The sequence below is a fragment of the Oncorhynchus kisutch genome, unplaced genomic scaffold (assembly GCF_002021735.2).
Source record: "Oncorhynchus kisutch isolate 150728-3 unplaced genomic scaffold, Okis_V2 Okis07a-Okis12b_hom, whole genome shotgun sequence".
In the NCBI taxonomy this organism is placed as follows: domain Eukaryota; kingdom Metazoa; phylum Chordata; class Actinopteri; order Salmoniformes; family Salmonidae; genus Oncorhynchus; species Oncorhynchus kisutch.
This window is the reverse complement of record NW_022261984.1, coordinates 13,417,762-13,434,080: the sequence shown is the minus strand read 5'-3', so window position 1 is coordinate 13,434,080 and position 16,319 is coordinate 13,417,762. Positions and strand designations below refer to the sequence as shown.

At 45.9% G+C, this 16,319-nt stretch overlaps 1 protein-coding gene across 1 annotated transcript in view; it reads left to right on the top strand.

The window, feature by feature from the left end:
* The window catches only part of LOC109878761 (NACHT, LRR and PYD domains-containing protein 5-like), a 109,608-nt gene that overhangs the window by 76,714 nt on the left and 16,575 nt on the right, over nucleotides 1-16,319 (top strand). The window lies entirely within an intron of this gene.

Genomic DNA, 16,319 nt, shown 5'->3' with positions numbered 1-16,319 from the left:
GTGGTACGGCTCTAGGACCTGAGAGGGTGGTACGGCTCTAGGACCTGAGAGGGTGGTACGGCTCTAGGACCTGAGAGGGTGGTACGGCTCTAGGACCTGAGAGGGTGGTACGGCTCTAGGACCTGAGAGGGTGGTACGGTTCTAGGACCTGAGAGGGTGGTACGGTTCTAGGACCTGAGATGGTGGTACGGCTCTAGGACCTGAGAGGGTGGTACGGCTTGTGCCAATATTCTATGTAACTCTTATGTTGTGAAATCTTATTGTCCACAATCACTATAATTTCTATCTATCTGGACTTTCTCTCCACCTTGGCAGTGCCCTTAATTACCACAGCTATAAAGGCCACAAAGTCCACCTTCTCTCCACCTTGGCAGTGCCCTTAATTACCACAGCTATAAAGGCCGCAAAGTCGTGCCCTTAATTATCACAGCTATAAAGGCCGCAAAGTCGTGCCCTTAATTACCACAGCTATAAAGGCCGCAAAGTCGTGCCATTAATTACCACAGCTATAAAAGCCACAAAGTCGTGCCATTAATTACCACAGCTATAAAAGCCACAAAGTCGTGCCATTAATTACCACAGCTATAAAGGCCACAAAGTCGTGCCGTTAATTACCACAGCTATAAAGGCCACAAAGTCGTGCCATTAATTACCACAGCTATAAAGGCCACAAAGTCGTGCCATTAATTACCACAGCTATAAAGGCCACAACGTCCACCTTCTTAACCTTTAAAATGTCAGGATCCTGCTGGTGAAAGGAAACCCCTGCTTCCTGCAGTGTAGGCCAATCCACCACCATGGACTCTTCTGATGCACCATTCAAACCCTCAACCCCTTTTCACAGCTGCTAAACTAAATGCTTGTGTTCCTAGCTCCAACAGTGCAGTAGTATCTAACAATATATCAACAATACCGACAAATCTAAAATAATTAAGAAATATAGATATATGTGAAGACACACAGACAGACAGACACACAGACAGACAGACACACAGACACACAGACAGACAGACACACAGACACACGGACATTTCCTCCTCCTAATCAGTTGAGATCTGTAGGACATTTCTGGGGTGGCAGGGTAGCCTAGTGGTTAGAGTGTTGGACTAGTAACTGAAAGGTTGCAAGTTCAAATCCCTTGAACAGGCAGTTAACCCCACTGTTCCTAGGCCGTCATTGAAAATAAGAATTTGTTCTTAACTGATTTGCCTAGTTAAATAAAAAGGTCAAATAAATACATTTCCTCCTTCTAATCATTTGAGATCTGTAGGACATTTCCTCCTCCTAATCAGTTGAGATCTGTTGGACATTTCCTCCTCCTAATCAGTTGAGATCTGTTGGACATTTCCTCCTCCTAATCAGTTGAGATCTGTAGGACATTTCCTCCTCCTAATCAGTTGAGATCTGTTGGACATTTCCTCCTCCTAATCAGTTGAGATCTGTAGGACATTTCCTCCTCCTAATCAGTTGAGATCTGTAGGACATTTCCTCCTCCTAATCAGTTGAGATCTGTTGGACATTTCCTCCTCCTAATCAGTTGAGATCTGTTGGACATTTCCTCCTTCTAATCATTTGAGATCTGTAGGACATTTCCTCCTTCTAATCAGTTGAGATCTGTTGGACATTTCCTCCTTCTAATCAGTTGAGATCTGTAGGACATTTCCTCCTCCTAATCAGTTGAGATCTGTTGGACATTTCCCACCTGACCTAATTAAAGCGTCCCTGGCCCAGCTGAGCAAGTGGGCCATGATTTAAAGGACGATTCCACCAACTCCTTTGGGCCTTTTCTGTCATTTTTATTTTCCATAATGACGGAAGCAAAAATCAGGTTTTTAGACATTTTAACATATTATGTTTTTAACTACCCGGAAATATCACATTTACATAAGTATTCAGACCCTTTACTCAGTACTTTGTTGAAGCACCTTTGGCAGCGATTACAGCCTTGGGTGTGATGCTACAAGCTTGGCACACCTGTATTTGGGGAGTTTCTTCCATTCTTCTCTGCAGATCCTCTCAAGGTCTCTCCCTTACCACCTGTCTACTCCCTCTCTCCCTTACCACCTGTCTCCTCCCTCACCACCTGTCTCCTCCCTCTCTCCCACTCCACCTCTCTCCCTCTCTCTCTCCTCCCTCCACCTCTCCCTCCTCTTTCCACCTCCATCCTCCCTCCACCTCCATCCTCCCTCCGCCTCTCCCTATCTCTCTGTCTCCTCCTATCTCTCAGTCTCCTCCCTTCCCACTCTCTCCCCCCTCCACCTCTCCCTCTCTCCACCTCTATCCTCCCTACACCTCATGTCCCAACACAGGTTGTCCATGTTAAAGGACCTAGAGGAAGAAATGGACCGTATGGGTAGAAGACAAAAACATCTTGAGGTTTGTTACGTTCTTTTATAATTTAATGTAGAAAAGTGTTGTGGAGAAGCTAGGCTTTCATAGAGACAGATGATTTAAGGGAAAGACGTCTGAAGAATTGTAAAGTTAATACAATACAGATTTCAACTTTGAAGAATGGCAAGTTTAGTCTTATTTACATGGGTGTTGATTCATATTAATTAGCCTAATCAATATGATCCAATGTGGTGTTGTAGGCTACAGGGCTATGAGGTAGAGTATTATTGGTAAAGGCGACGGACAGCGCATTTTCGTGATTATTATCCGCATGATGAAACTACGTTAGAAGACGTGCATCGGAATTATGTGAAGCTGTCACTAAAGAAAACACTCTCTTTCGACAAGTCAGTCAAGAGAAGGTGACGAGCAACAATGGGCATAGAAACTATTTGAATGTCGGGCTAAATCAACGTTGAAAATGCTTTCTGGCGACACCGATCAGGAAAGTGGTTGTCCGTTTGGCTCACTGCTGTGCGCTCGATAAATTGGCCGGTGCACCGTTGCATAATGTTACCCACTGGTTCAATCGTTGTCGGCACGCCATTCTTCTTCTGAATACAAGACCCAGTACGACGGGCGAGATAAACTGATCGCACCTCATGTGAACTCAAGCAGTGCATGTGTGTATTCACTAAGGGCACTATTCCAATTTATGAAATTACGCCCTGATTATTCACGCCTTTCCTACGCACTTGTCATCAGTTTATATTCAGACTTACCTTATTAAGTTGCATAACGGGCTTTGTAGGCGTGGTTACCTTGCGTGCGCTGAATAAATGTAATTTAATCACTGAAAACACCCACTTGCAGTTATCATTCAACAGCGTTTTCACACAAAATATATTGATAAATAATAAACACAGCGGTTTGATTCATCCTGAAATTTGTCATATTCAAGTTGAATCCATGAAACATTGGAAGGTGTAAAAAAGTGTACAAGAGAGGTTGAATAGGGAGGGTCCTGTACATCTGCCCCTAATTCTCACTAATCAAGGAACCGTATAACAACGGTCCAGTCGTCGCGAACCGAGCACCAGGGGACAGGTTTAACCCGCTCCGTGGGGTCTGAGTTCCATAATGATTCAAAACAGGCGATATGTTCCACATTGTTGCACAACTTTCGCCTGATGCTAACGACCCTCAGGAACAACTTACACTGACGTGACAGAGGACAGAAAGGTGAACGGAATGGAATGACGCAACAATGGAAGATACAATTAGAAGGAAACGAACACTCAAGTGACAGTTATAAATGTATGTGGGTATTACTGACCCTGGTTCTCGATAGTGGCTGATATTTAATGACATGATACAAATTTTAAAAATATAAAACACAGAACGCCCGGACATAGCCTATAATTAAAACATTCCGTAGCTCTTACATCGACTTGGCAGGTTCAGTCCTACAGAAGCCTAAAGCGTGGGTGTCCACATTACATCCACGCCAATTATGAGGTCACACCAGTATCGGTGCGTGGGTAAAAATCACTGTTATTAATATATAATTACTATGTCCCGGTACAATAAGAATTCAACCACACCTTTGTTTTATCACAGAACCAGAGCGCAACATCTGTCCGGTTAAGTACACAAAGCATATTGTATTTAACAGACAGTCACATGACCTACAGCAGGGTCAAGCAAGTTAATGTTTCCGACATTTTTGGACCACTAAACTATTAATTTAGTTACTGCACGTTGCAAAGAATGGTTCATAGTACCCGATGTCTGTGTGTGCACGTTCATACAAGTAGAGAAAAAAACATGTTGACTCACCCTAATCGTAGAGAAACACCAATGACATCCTCCTCTCTGTCATGTTGACAAAACGGTCTATCACTCTGTCATACAGTACACACTTTTCTTGTTTGTTGTCATAGGCTACATGGCTAATATGCTTGCTCGCCGCCCTAACTTCCATTCATGGGTAACTTTAGCTAGTTTAACGTGAGCCTTCTACATCTAGCTACATATTTAACGTCTATCCTCTCAGGCTACAACAATGTATGACTTAATGGTTGGTATCAGAATCACCATTATAATCATTGGCCAGTATGGAGAATTAAGTTAAACCAAAAGTTAGAATCCCTCTCTCCATCCATGGCTAATTTAGGAAAGGGACCATTTTAACTAGCGTTAACAACCAAGGACACACTGAAATGGAGTAATGTGGAGGGATGAGTGCATGAGTGAGTTCTGAGCGTATTCAACCCAGGCAATATACCGACTCCAGTCGTGTGGAGAAGCAGAATATTGTTGGTGGAGGTACTTCCCTATTTCTTGGTTCAGACGTTCGTCTGCCCGTTGGTCTGGTGGTGTTACCCGGAGGAGAGACTGAGGGCGACCACCAATCAGTCACAGAAGGCTCGCCACACCCGGGAGACAAACTGGGGCCCGCGGTCAGAGACGATGTCCTCTGGAATCCCATACAGATGGAACACATGCTGGAACATGCACTCCGCCAATTCCATGGCGTTAGGTAGATGAGGAAGAGGACCCAGACGACACATTTTTGAAAAACGGTCTACTATGACAAGGATTGTGGTATTACCAGACGATTCAGGAAGGTCTGTGATGAAGTCAACAGATTTGTGGGACCAATGTCTGTGAGGGATTGGCAAAGGTTGAAGCTTCCCAGAAGGAAGATGATGGGGGCGTTTGGTTTGGGCGCAGACTGGACAGGTGAGTAAGTAATCCCTTACGTCGGATGCCAGTAAGGATCACCAGAATTTCCGGGCTAGAAGTTCGGTGGTTCGTGGAATGTCCGGATGTCCTGACCCCAAGGACGTGTGACAACATTGCACCAGCTGGTGTCTCAGGAGGAGCCGGGTCTGAGGTTTGGGCCTCTTGTATGGCAGAGTGAACCTCCCACTGTACCGGTCCCATAATGCAAGAAGGAAGAATGGGTGTAGGGTCTTAGTTACTGGTCGGAAGGTCAAACTGGCGAGAGAGAGCATCAGCTTGTATGTTTTTCTTTCCAAGGATGTAAGTAACATGAAAATGGAAGTGTGTGAAGAGCCCAGCAGGCTTGTCTGGAGTTTAACCTCTTGGCCCCTCTGATATATTCCAGATTACAATGATCTGTTAGGACAAGAAAGGGAATGTTTGCGCCCTCCAACCAGTGGTGCCACTCCTCGAGGGCCAGCTTGATGGAGAGGAGTTCTCTGGTCCCCACATTGTAATTCCTCTCATTGGGGGATAACTTCCTGAAGAAGGCCCAGAGATGTGATTTGGAAGGTGTTCCCACCCGCTGAGAGAGTATGGCTCCTACTTTGGAGGCATTCACCTCCAGGGTGAAAGGAAGGGTCGGATCAGGTTGGCGAAGGGCAGGAGCTGAGATGAAGAGGCATTTCAAGCTGAACGCAGTCAGGGCTGTATCAGTCCATTGAAGGGCCCGGTCTTTTGTCTGGTAAGGGCAGTGAGCGGGGCGGCAGTAGAACTGAAGTTCTGAATGAACCGGCGAAAGAAGTTGGAGAACCCAATGAAACATTGGAGTTCCTTAACGGTGGTGGGTTTGGGCCCATTACTGATGGCGGTGACTTTGTCCACATCCATGCTGACCCCTCCAGGTGTCAGTACGAAGCAGAGGAAGTTCACATGGAAGGCGCTCTTGTCAGTCTTCACATTAAAGGTTATGGTCAAGGAGCCGTTGAAGAACCTTTTGCACATGCTTTATGTGTTCCTTCAGGGAGTAAATCAGGAGGTCATCAATGTAGACGATGAGAAAGCGGTTGATCATATCCTGGAAAACCTTGTTCATAAAGGATTGGAAGACGGCTGGGGCGTTCGTAAGGCCGTAGGGCATAACCAGGTATTCGTAGTGTCCTCGAGTGGTGATAAAGGCCGTCTTCCATTCGTCGCCTTCACGTATACGGACAAGGTTATATGCACTTCGCAGGTCGAGTTTAGTATAGATGTCTGCGCGGCCCACTTGTTCAAGGGTCGCTGGGTACAAAAGAAGAGTTCTTGACTGTGACATCATTCAGGGAACGATAATCAATACATGGACGGAGACCACCGTTCTTTTTTTCCAACGAAGAAGAAGCTGGACGCAGTCGGGGAAGAAGGACGAATTAAACCTTTTGAGTCATTCATCAATGTAGTTCTCCATTGCCTCATTTTCTGGGATAGGCAGGGGTTAAACATGGCCATTCTGTGGGGACACTCCAGGGAGTAAATCAATAGCACAGTCTCCTGGACAATGTGGTGGCAGAGTGGAGGCCTTGACTTTGCTGAAGACGTTGCTGTACTGGGCGTATGCAGAATGTATGGTGGGTGGCACTGCCGAGGCAGGGTCCTCTATGGTGGTGGCTCTGCAGGGAGATTGAGACAACTGGAGAAGCAAGTAGAATACCAGGATAGTAGTTCACCTTATTGCCACGAGATGGCAGGGTCATGATGACAAAGCCAGGGGTGTCCGAGGATGAGTAGCTATATGGGGGATGAGAGTTCCATGAGTTGAATGGTTTCAGTGTGGAAGACTCCAATCTGGAGGGTGACGCTCTGTGGTCAGGTGCGTGATGAACCCGTGCCCAATGGCTGCCTGTCTAGGGTGTTAATCCTTAAGGGAGGGGTGACGCTCTGTGGTCAGGTGCGTGATGAACCCCGTGTCTAATGGCTGCCAGTCCAGGGTGTTAATCCTAAAGGGAGGGGTGACGCTCTGTGGTCAGGTGCGTGATGAACCCCGTGCCTAATGGCTGCTAGTCCAGGGTGTTAATCCTTAAGGGAGGGTGACAGGTGTTAGATCAATGTCAAGCTCTTGTACTCGCTGTTGATCGATGAATTTACCTGCTGCTCCTGAATCTATCAAGCCTTCTACGGACTTGGTAACCCCCTTCACTGTCATCAATACTGGGGCGGAGAATTGGTCCTCGGAGATATTTTGAAAAAAGGACACACCTACCTGCATGGCAGTGGAGGGACCCTTCTCATCTCTCTGTGGGGGGACAGAGCAATGCCTGAGTAGATGATCTTTCCCTCCACAGTGTAGGCAGAGCCCTTCTTGGATTCGCTTTTGACGTTCAATACACGGGACAGGAGCACGGCCCAACTGCATGGGCTCTGGAAAACTGACAGGAAGACGGAATCATGGAAAGAGAAGGTTTCGGGTTCCTGTTCTTCGGAGGTCGGCGATGAGGTGGTCGATGGCGAAACGAATGTATTGATTTAAATCCTTTAAGGTCACCTCTACAGGCCAGCTCTGCCAGAAGTTCCATGTTGAGCCCTCTTCAGTAGATGCCAAGTAAAAACAGACGGATTCCATCCACTCCCTGCAGACATGGTGCGGAACTCGAAGGCATACTCGGCAGCTGAATTGCATCCTTGTTGAAGTTCCATGAGGTCTCCTATAGGAGGGAGAGTGATCGAAGGAATGCCTCTTTGAAGAGCGTGTGGAAATAGGTCTCGGATCTGAGTTCTGTGCTGTTGGCAGTCCATATGCCGGTGGCCCAATCCGGGGCTTTGCCTGTGAGTAGAGACACAACAAAATCCACCCTGCTCTTATCGATGGCGAAGTTAGTGGGGTTGTGTTCAATGTGTTTGCTGCATTGCATCAGAAATCCCTGACATTTCCCAGGTGAACCGTCATATTTTCCAGGCATGTGTATGAACGAAGGAGGCTATCGGTTACGATACCTGGCATCGGGGGAGAAGGGACAGGCTGGCGGAGAAGATGGCACATTTCCTCCGTAAGCGCCTCTTGCTGGGTTATGATACCTGGCATCGGAGGAGAAGGGGCAGGCTGGCGGAGAAGATAGCACATTTCCTCCATAAGCTCCTCTTGCTGGGTTAGGCGCCGCAGTAGCACCGCTGAATCCATTCCGTTTTTAGGTGAGCGGTAATGAATATTCAGGGAGAAGATTCACATGCAGAGCACAGCAGATGTTGAATAAGCCTTCACATATGGCAGGAATCATGGTCACAAGCAGTCAATGGTAAAACACAGGTAGAAAGTCAAAAAAATCAAACACTACCTCACAAACATACAAACAGAAAGAACTGAACTAAATAGGGAGCTGATGAGACCAGATGAGAAACGAACAGAGGTGAAATCAATGAACATAAATGAAAGACAGAGCTACGTTCCAGAACACAAAGAAACAGGGCTACGTTCCAGAACACAAAGAAACCGGGCTACGTTCCAGAACACAAAGAAACAGGGCTACGTTCCAGAACACACAGAAACAGGGCTACGTTCCAGAACACGAAGAAACCGGGCTACGTTCCAGAACACAAAGAAACAGGGCTACGTTCCAGAACACGAAGAAACAGGGCTACGTTCCAGAACACACAGAAACAGGGCTACGTTCCAGAACACGAAGAAACCGGGCTACGTTCCAGAACACAAAGAAACAGGGCTACGTTCCAGAACACAAAGAAACAGGGCTACGTTCCAGAACACGAAGAAACAGGGCTACGTTCCAGAACACACAGAAACAGGGCTACGTTCCAGAACACGAAGAAACCGGGCTACGTTCCAGAACACAAAGAAACAGGGCTACGTTCCAGAACACGAAGAAACAGGGCTACGTTCCAGAACACACAGAAACAGGGCTACGTTCCAGAACACGAAGAAACCGGGCTACGTTCCAGAACACAAAGAAACAGGGCTACGTTCCAGAACACAAAGAAACCGGGCTACGTTCCAGAACACAAAGAAACAGGGCTATGTTCCAGAACACAAAGAAACAGGGCTACGTTCCAGAACACACAGAAACAGGGCTATGTTCCAGAACACAAAGAAACAGGGCTACGTTCCAGAACACAAAGAAACCGGGCTACGTTCCAGAACACAAAGAAACAGGGCTTACGTTCCAGAACACAAATAAACAGGGCTACGTTCCAGAACACAAAGAAACAGAGCTACGTTCCAGAACACAAAGAAACAGAGCTACGTTCCAGAACACACAGAAACAGGGCTACGTTCCAGAACACAAAGAAACCGGGCTACGTTCCAGAACACAAAGAAACGGGGCTATGTTCCAGAACACAAAGAAACAGGGCTACGTTCCAGAACACAAAGAAACAGTGCTACGTTCCAGAACACAAAGAAACAGGGCTACGTTCCAGAACACAAAGAAACGGGGCTACGTTCCAGAACACAAAGAAACAGGGCTACGTTCCAGAACACAAAGAAACCGGGCTACGTTCCAGAACACAAAGAAACGGGGCTATGTTCCAGAACACAAAGAAACAGGGCTACGTTCCAGAACACAAAGAAACAGTGCTACGTTCCAGAACACAAAGAAACAGGGCTACGTTCCAGAACACAAAGAAACGGGGCTACGTTCCAGAACACAAAGAAACAGGGCTACGTTCCAGAACACAAAGAAACAGGGCTACGTTCCAGAACACACAGAAACAGGGCTACGTTCCAGAACACAAAGAAAAATCAGAACCTTAAACTTGGTATAGAACAAATACCTGCCAGCTATTTTAACTGTTTGTCATGTATCCTTGGTAAATGTTCATAATGTCTACTACCGTCTTTCAGTCTAAACTGGAATGTTCTTTTAGTTGTGTGTACCCCGGGTAGACTAGCTGCTGTTATGGAGTCAGAGATCCAACCAGGTAGACTAGCTGTTGTTATGGAGTCAGGGGATCCAACCAGGTAGACTAGCTGTTGTTATGGAGTCAGGGGATCCAACCAGGTAGACTAGCTGTTGTTATGGAGTCAGGGGATCCAACCAGGTAGACTAGCTGTTGTTATGGAGTCAGGGGATCCAACCAGGTAGACTTGCTGCTGTTATGGAGTCAGGGATCCAACCAGGTAGACTAGCTGTTGTTATGGAGTCAGGGGATCCAACCAGGTAGACTAGCTGTTGTTATGGAGTCAGGGGATCCAACCAGGTAGACTTGCTGCTGTTATGGAGTCCGGGATCCAACCAGGTAGACTAGCTGTTGTTATGGAGTCAGGGGATCCAACCAGGTAGACTAGCTGTTGTTATGGAGTCAGGGGATCCAACCAGGTAGACTAGCTGTTGTTATGGAGTCAGGGGATCCAACCAGGTAGACTAGCTGTTGTTATGGAGTCAGGGGATCCAACCAGGTAGACTAGCTGTTGTTATGGAGTCAGGGGATCCAACCAGGTAGACTAGCTGTTGTTATGGAGTCAGGGGATCCAACCAGGTAGACTAGCTGTTGTTATGGAGTCAGGGGATCCAACCAGGTAGACTAGCTGTTGTTATGGAGTCAGGGGATCCAACCAGGTAGACTTGCTGCTGTTATGGAGTCAGGGGATCCAACCAGGTAGACTAGCTGTTGTTATGGAGTCAGGGGATCCAACCAGGTAGACTAGCTGTTGTTATGGAGTCAGGGGATCCAACCAGGTAGACTAGCTGTTGTTATGGAGTCAGGGGATCCAACCAGGTAGACTAGCTGTTGTTATGGAGTCAGGGGATCCAACCAGGTAGACTAGCTGTTGTTATGGAGTCAGGGGATCCAACCAGGTAGACTAGCTGTTGTTATGGACTCAGCTTCTCGGGATCCAAGTCAAATCAAATTAATAACATATTGGACTGCGTATGTTTAAATTCAACATGAATTCTCTGATTGAACTCTTTGACCACAGACAGTAAATGTGTTGTCATTGTTAATGGTTCTTCAATGTTCAGAAATATTGACTGTTCTGTTATCTCTTATTGTAGCTGAGTGAGCTGTGACTTACACCTAAAATGAGTCTCTCTGGGGAGAGAGAGGAGGAGACCACTGCCTCTAAAATGAGTCTCTCTGGGGAAAGAGAGGAGGGGAACACTGCTTCTAAAATGAGTCTATATGGGGAGAGAGAGGAGGGGACCACTGCCTCTAAAATGAGTCTCTCTGGGGAAAGAGAGGAGGGGAACACTGCTTCTAAAATGAGTCTATATGGGGAGAGAGAGGAGGGGACCACTGCCTCTAAAATGAGTCTATATGAGGAGAGGGAGGAGGAGACCACTGCCTCTAAAATGAGTCTCTCTGGGGGGAGAGAGGAGGGGACCACTGCCTCTAAAATGACCCAAGACACCAGTTCGAAGAGGTAAGAGATTAAATGTAAAATATACAGTTCTCTTAAAGATATAAGTGTTGTTGAAAGGAAGTAGATGAGGTATTGATTTGATTTTGATGAGGTGACCTGTCTCCCTGTTTTGTTCAGTTTCCAGAAGCCCAGAGCAGAGTCACCTACAACCAGCCTGCTATCAATGAAGAGTGATCAGCCACCTGCTTTCAGCCAGGAACCATTACCAGATGACAATAAGGAAGTGGAGAGTTTGGACAGTGAGGATGCATTAATGATCACACACAACCTTCTGGACAGAAGAAGTAAGACTGTGTTTCATATAATATTACAAAGAATGGTACAAAGGCCTTTTTAAAACACACATACAAACTTATGAGTCCCAACTCTCATTGTTTTCCTACAGGTCAAACTCTGCTGACAGTCCAACAAGAGATTAAGGCTAAACTGAAACACAAGTATCAACACATATCTGAAGGAATTGGACACCATGGAAACCAAAGTCTGTTCAAGGACATCTACACAGAGCTCTACATCACAGAGGGTGGAAGTGGAGGGCTCAATAATGAACATGAGGTTAGACAGATCGAGATGGCATCCAAGAAACAAACCACACAAGAGACACCAATCAAATGCAACGACATCTTCAAGCCTTTACCTGGACAAGACAAACCTATCAGAACTGTGCTGACAAAAGGAATCGCTGGTGTTGGAAAAACAGTCTCTGTGCAGAAAGTCATCCTTGACTGGGCAGAAGGAAAAGCAAATCAGGACATTCATTTCATGTTTCCTCTTCCTTTCCGTGATCTGAACCTGAAAAAGGACCAATACAGTCTGATGCAACATATATCCCACTACTTGTCAGAGCTGAAAGAGATTGACAGCATTGAAGATGGTGAAACCAAAACCGTTTTCATTTTTGATGGTCTGGATGAGTGTCGACTTCCTCTAGACTTCAAAAACAATGAGAAATGCTGTGATGTCACGAAGCCTACCTCAGTGGATGTGCTGCTGACAAATCTTATCAAGGGGAATCTGCTTCCCTCTGCTCTCCTCTGGATAACCTCACGACCTGCAGCTGCCAATCAGATCCCTCCTGAGTGTGTTGACCAGGTAACAGAGGTACGAGGGTTCAATGATCCACAGAAGGAGGAATACTTAAGGAAGAAAATCAAAGATCAGAATCTGGCCAGTGAAATCATCAAACACATGAAGACATCAAGGAGCCTCCACATCATGTGCCACATACCAGTCTTCTGTTGGATATCAGCCACTGTCCTTGAGATTATGCTGAAAGAGGCAGAGAAGGATGAAGTCCCCAAAACTCTGACCCAGATGTACTCACATTTCATTCTCATCCAAATCATTGCGAAGAACAAGAAGTACAACAAAGCCACAGAGACAAACCCCAAGGAACTGTCTCAGTCAGACAAAGAGATGATCCTGAAACTGGCAAAGCTGGCTTTCCAACAGCTGCAGAAGGGCAACCTGATCTTCTATGAGGAGGACCTGAGAGAGTGTGGCCTTGACGTCACAGAGGCGTCAGAGTACTCAGCATTGTGTACAGAGATCTTTAAAGAGGAATCTGGGCTGTACCAAGACAAGGTCTACAGCTTTCTGCATCTGAGCATTCAGGAGTTTCTAGCAGCAGTGCATGCTTTAGAATCTTGTCTGGACAAGAAGGAAAATGTTTTCTCCCCAACTAGTGATGATGAAGAGAAGGAGTCAATCCAGTTGTCTGACTTACACAGGAGAGCAGTGGACCAGGCCTTGAAGAGTGAGAATGGACACCTGGACCTGTTCCTCCGCTTCCTTCTGGGTCTCTCACTGGAGTCCAATCAGAATCTGTTACGAGGCCTTCTGACACAGACAGGAAGTACAACACAGACCAATGAGGAAACAGTTGAGAGAACAGTCAGGTACCTTTCAGACAAGATCAAGGAGGAATCCTCACCAGAAAGGATCATCAACTTGTTCCACTGTTTGAATGAACTTGGTGCCAACTCTCTAGTTGAAGACATGCAGAACTCCCTGCATTCAGGAACTCTTTCAGAAACAAGACTAAAACCTGACCAATGTTCAGCCCTGGCCTACCTGTTACTGATGTCAGAGGAGGTGCTGGAGAAGTTTAAACTGAAGAGATACAACACATCAGAGAAAGGTTATCAGAGGTTAATGCCGGTAGTGAAAACCTGCAAGAGAGCACTGTAAGTTCTGTTATTGAGTTGATGTATACAGTATCATTATAATGAAGGATTTGTATATCTAACAGATTATCTCCTCTCTCCCAGACTGGATGGCTGTAAACTCACATATAAATCCTGTGAGACTCTGGTCTCAATTCACCAGACACCAAACTGCCCTCTGAGAGAACTAGACCTCAGCTACAATGACCTGGAAGACAGAGGAGTGAAGCTGCTCTGTGTTGGACTAACCAATCCACTCTGCAACATACAGACACTAGTGTGAGTTAAATATCTTCAGTATCCACTATTTCTTTATTGTTTATTTATTCGTAGTTATTACATATACATAAAATGTGAAAGATATATAAAATAAATGTTACGACTCTCTTGGTGTGGCTGGCAGGATGGAACAATATCAGTCTAACACATAGGAGAGTAAACCTGCTAGTCTGGCATATTTATTCAAAATAATAGAATCACAAAGGTTCTCAAACTGTAACTGAAAACTAAAGGCTCTAATGATCTGAACCTAGAGTAAGACTTGAATGAAAACTGGCTAGTTTTCCTGTGGAGACCACAATGTCCAGCCAGGAGCTCTCCCTTGCTGAACTAAAGCAACACCTTAAATGTCCCGAATAGCGTTGCTGCATAACGAGGCTAAGTGGACTCAGGAGTGGATATAGCCCTGCAGCCTAGCTTGCGGCAGCCTAGGTTGCGGCAGTGCGGCAGCCTAGCTTGCGGCAGCCTAGCTTGCGGCAGCCTAGCTTGCGGCAGCCTAGCTTGCGGCAGCCTAGCTTGCGGCAGCCTAGCTTGCGGCAGCCTAGCTTGCGGCAACCTACAATGCTGGTTGTGGGGTGTTGCTGACGCTCAAAACAGTGGCTATCCCCCGGCCACATTCCCGGAGGCACCACACAAAGGTTAAATATCTTGAGTGAGTTGGTATGTTTTTAACATGAGTTATTCCTCAGCATTGTTGAAGGCTCATTTCTGATTGGCTAGAAGGGCATTCTAGAATGCACATTCAAATCAGATAACGGGACAGTTGGAAAAGATATGATGACGCGATAACCGTCTATACATGCAGAGAGGACATGCAACAAAGTTACAGAAAGCAAAACCGAAATTTGATACATTGTGAACACAGGACTAGCGAAGTCAATTGGATACATTGTGAACACAGGACTAGCGAAGTCAATTGGATACATTGTGGACACAGGACTAGCGAAGTCAATTGGATACATTGTGGACACAGGACTAGCGAAGTCAATTGGATACATTGTGGACACAGGACTAGTGAAGTCAATTGGATACATTGTGGACACAGGACTAGCGAAGTCAATTGGATACATTGTGGACACAGGACTAGCGAAGTCAATTGGATACATTGTGGACACAGGACTAGCGAAGTCAATTGGATACATTGTGGACACAGGACTAGCGAAGTGAATTGGATACATTGTGAACACAGGACTAGCGAAGTCAATTTGATACATTGTGGACACAGGACTAGCGAAGTCAATTGGATACATTGTGGACACAGGACTAGCGAAGTCAATTGGATACATTGTGGACACAGGACTAGCGAAGTCAATTTGATACATTGTGAACACAGGACTAGCGAAGTCAATTGGATACATTGTGGACACAGGACTAGCGAAGTCAATTTGATACATTGTGGACACAGGACTAGCGAAGTCAATTGGATACATTGTGGACACAGGACTAGCGAAGTCAATTGGATACATTGTGAACACAGGACTAGCGAAGTCAATTGGATACATTGTGGACACAGGACTAGCGAAGTCAATTGGATACATTGTGGACACAGGACTAGCGAAGTCAATTTGATACATTGTGGACACAGGACTAGCGAAGTCAATTTGATACATTGTGGACACAGGACTAGCGAAGTCAATTTGATACATTGTGAACACAGGACTAGCGAAGTCAATTGGATACATTGTGAACACAGGACTAGCGAAGTCAATTGGATACATTGTGGACACAGGACTAGCGAAGTAAATTGGATACATTGTGAACACAGGACTAGCGAAGTCAATTGGATACATTGTGGACACAGGACTAGCGAAGTGAATTGGATACATTGTGAACACAGGTCCAGCGAAGATAGACGTAGCTAGCTAGCTAGCTAGCAATTGATTCGTTTTTTGCAGATAATTGTTTTTTTTCGGAGCATTTGATGACTTGAACATGAATTTCTCATGTCCCTACTGTTGCAGACATGACACTTTTGAGGGAGCATGCAATTGGCATGGTGACTACAAGAATGTCCACCAGAGCTGTTTCCAGAGAAGTCAATGTTTATTTCTCTACCATAAGCCGCATCCAACTTCATCTTAGGTTTGCTGATGTCAACTTTGTGAACCGAGTGCCCCATGGCGGCGGGAGGGTTATGGTATGGACAGGAATAAGCTACAAACAATGAACACAATTACATTTTATCAATGGCAATTTGAAAAGCACAGAGATACAGTGACGAGATCCTGAGGCCCATTGTCGTGCCATTCATCTGCCGCCATCGCCTCATGTTTCAGCATGATAATGCACAATTCCTGGAAGCTAAAACATTTCCCAGTTCTCCCATGTCCTGCATACTCACCAGACATGTCACCCATTGAGCATGTTTTGGATGCTCAGGATCGAAAGTGTACGACAGCGTGTTCCAGATCCCGCCGATATCCAGCAACTTCGCACAGCCATTGAAGAGGAGTGGGAGAACATTCCAC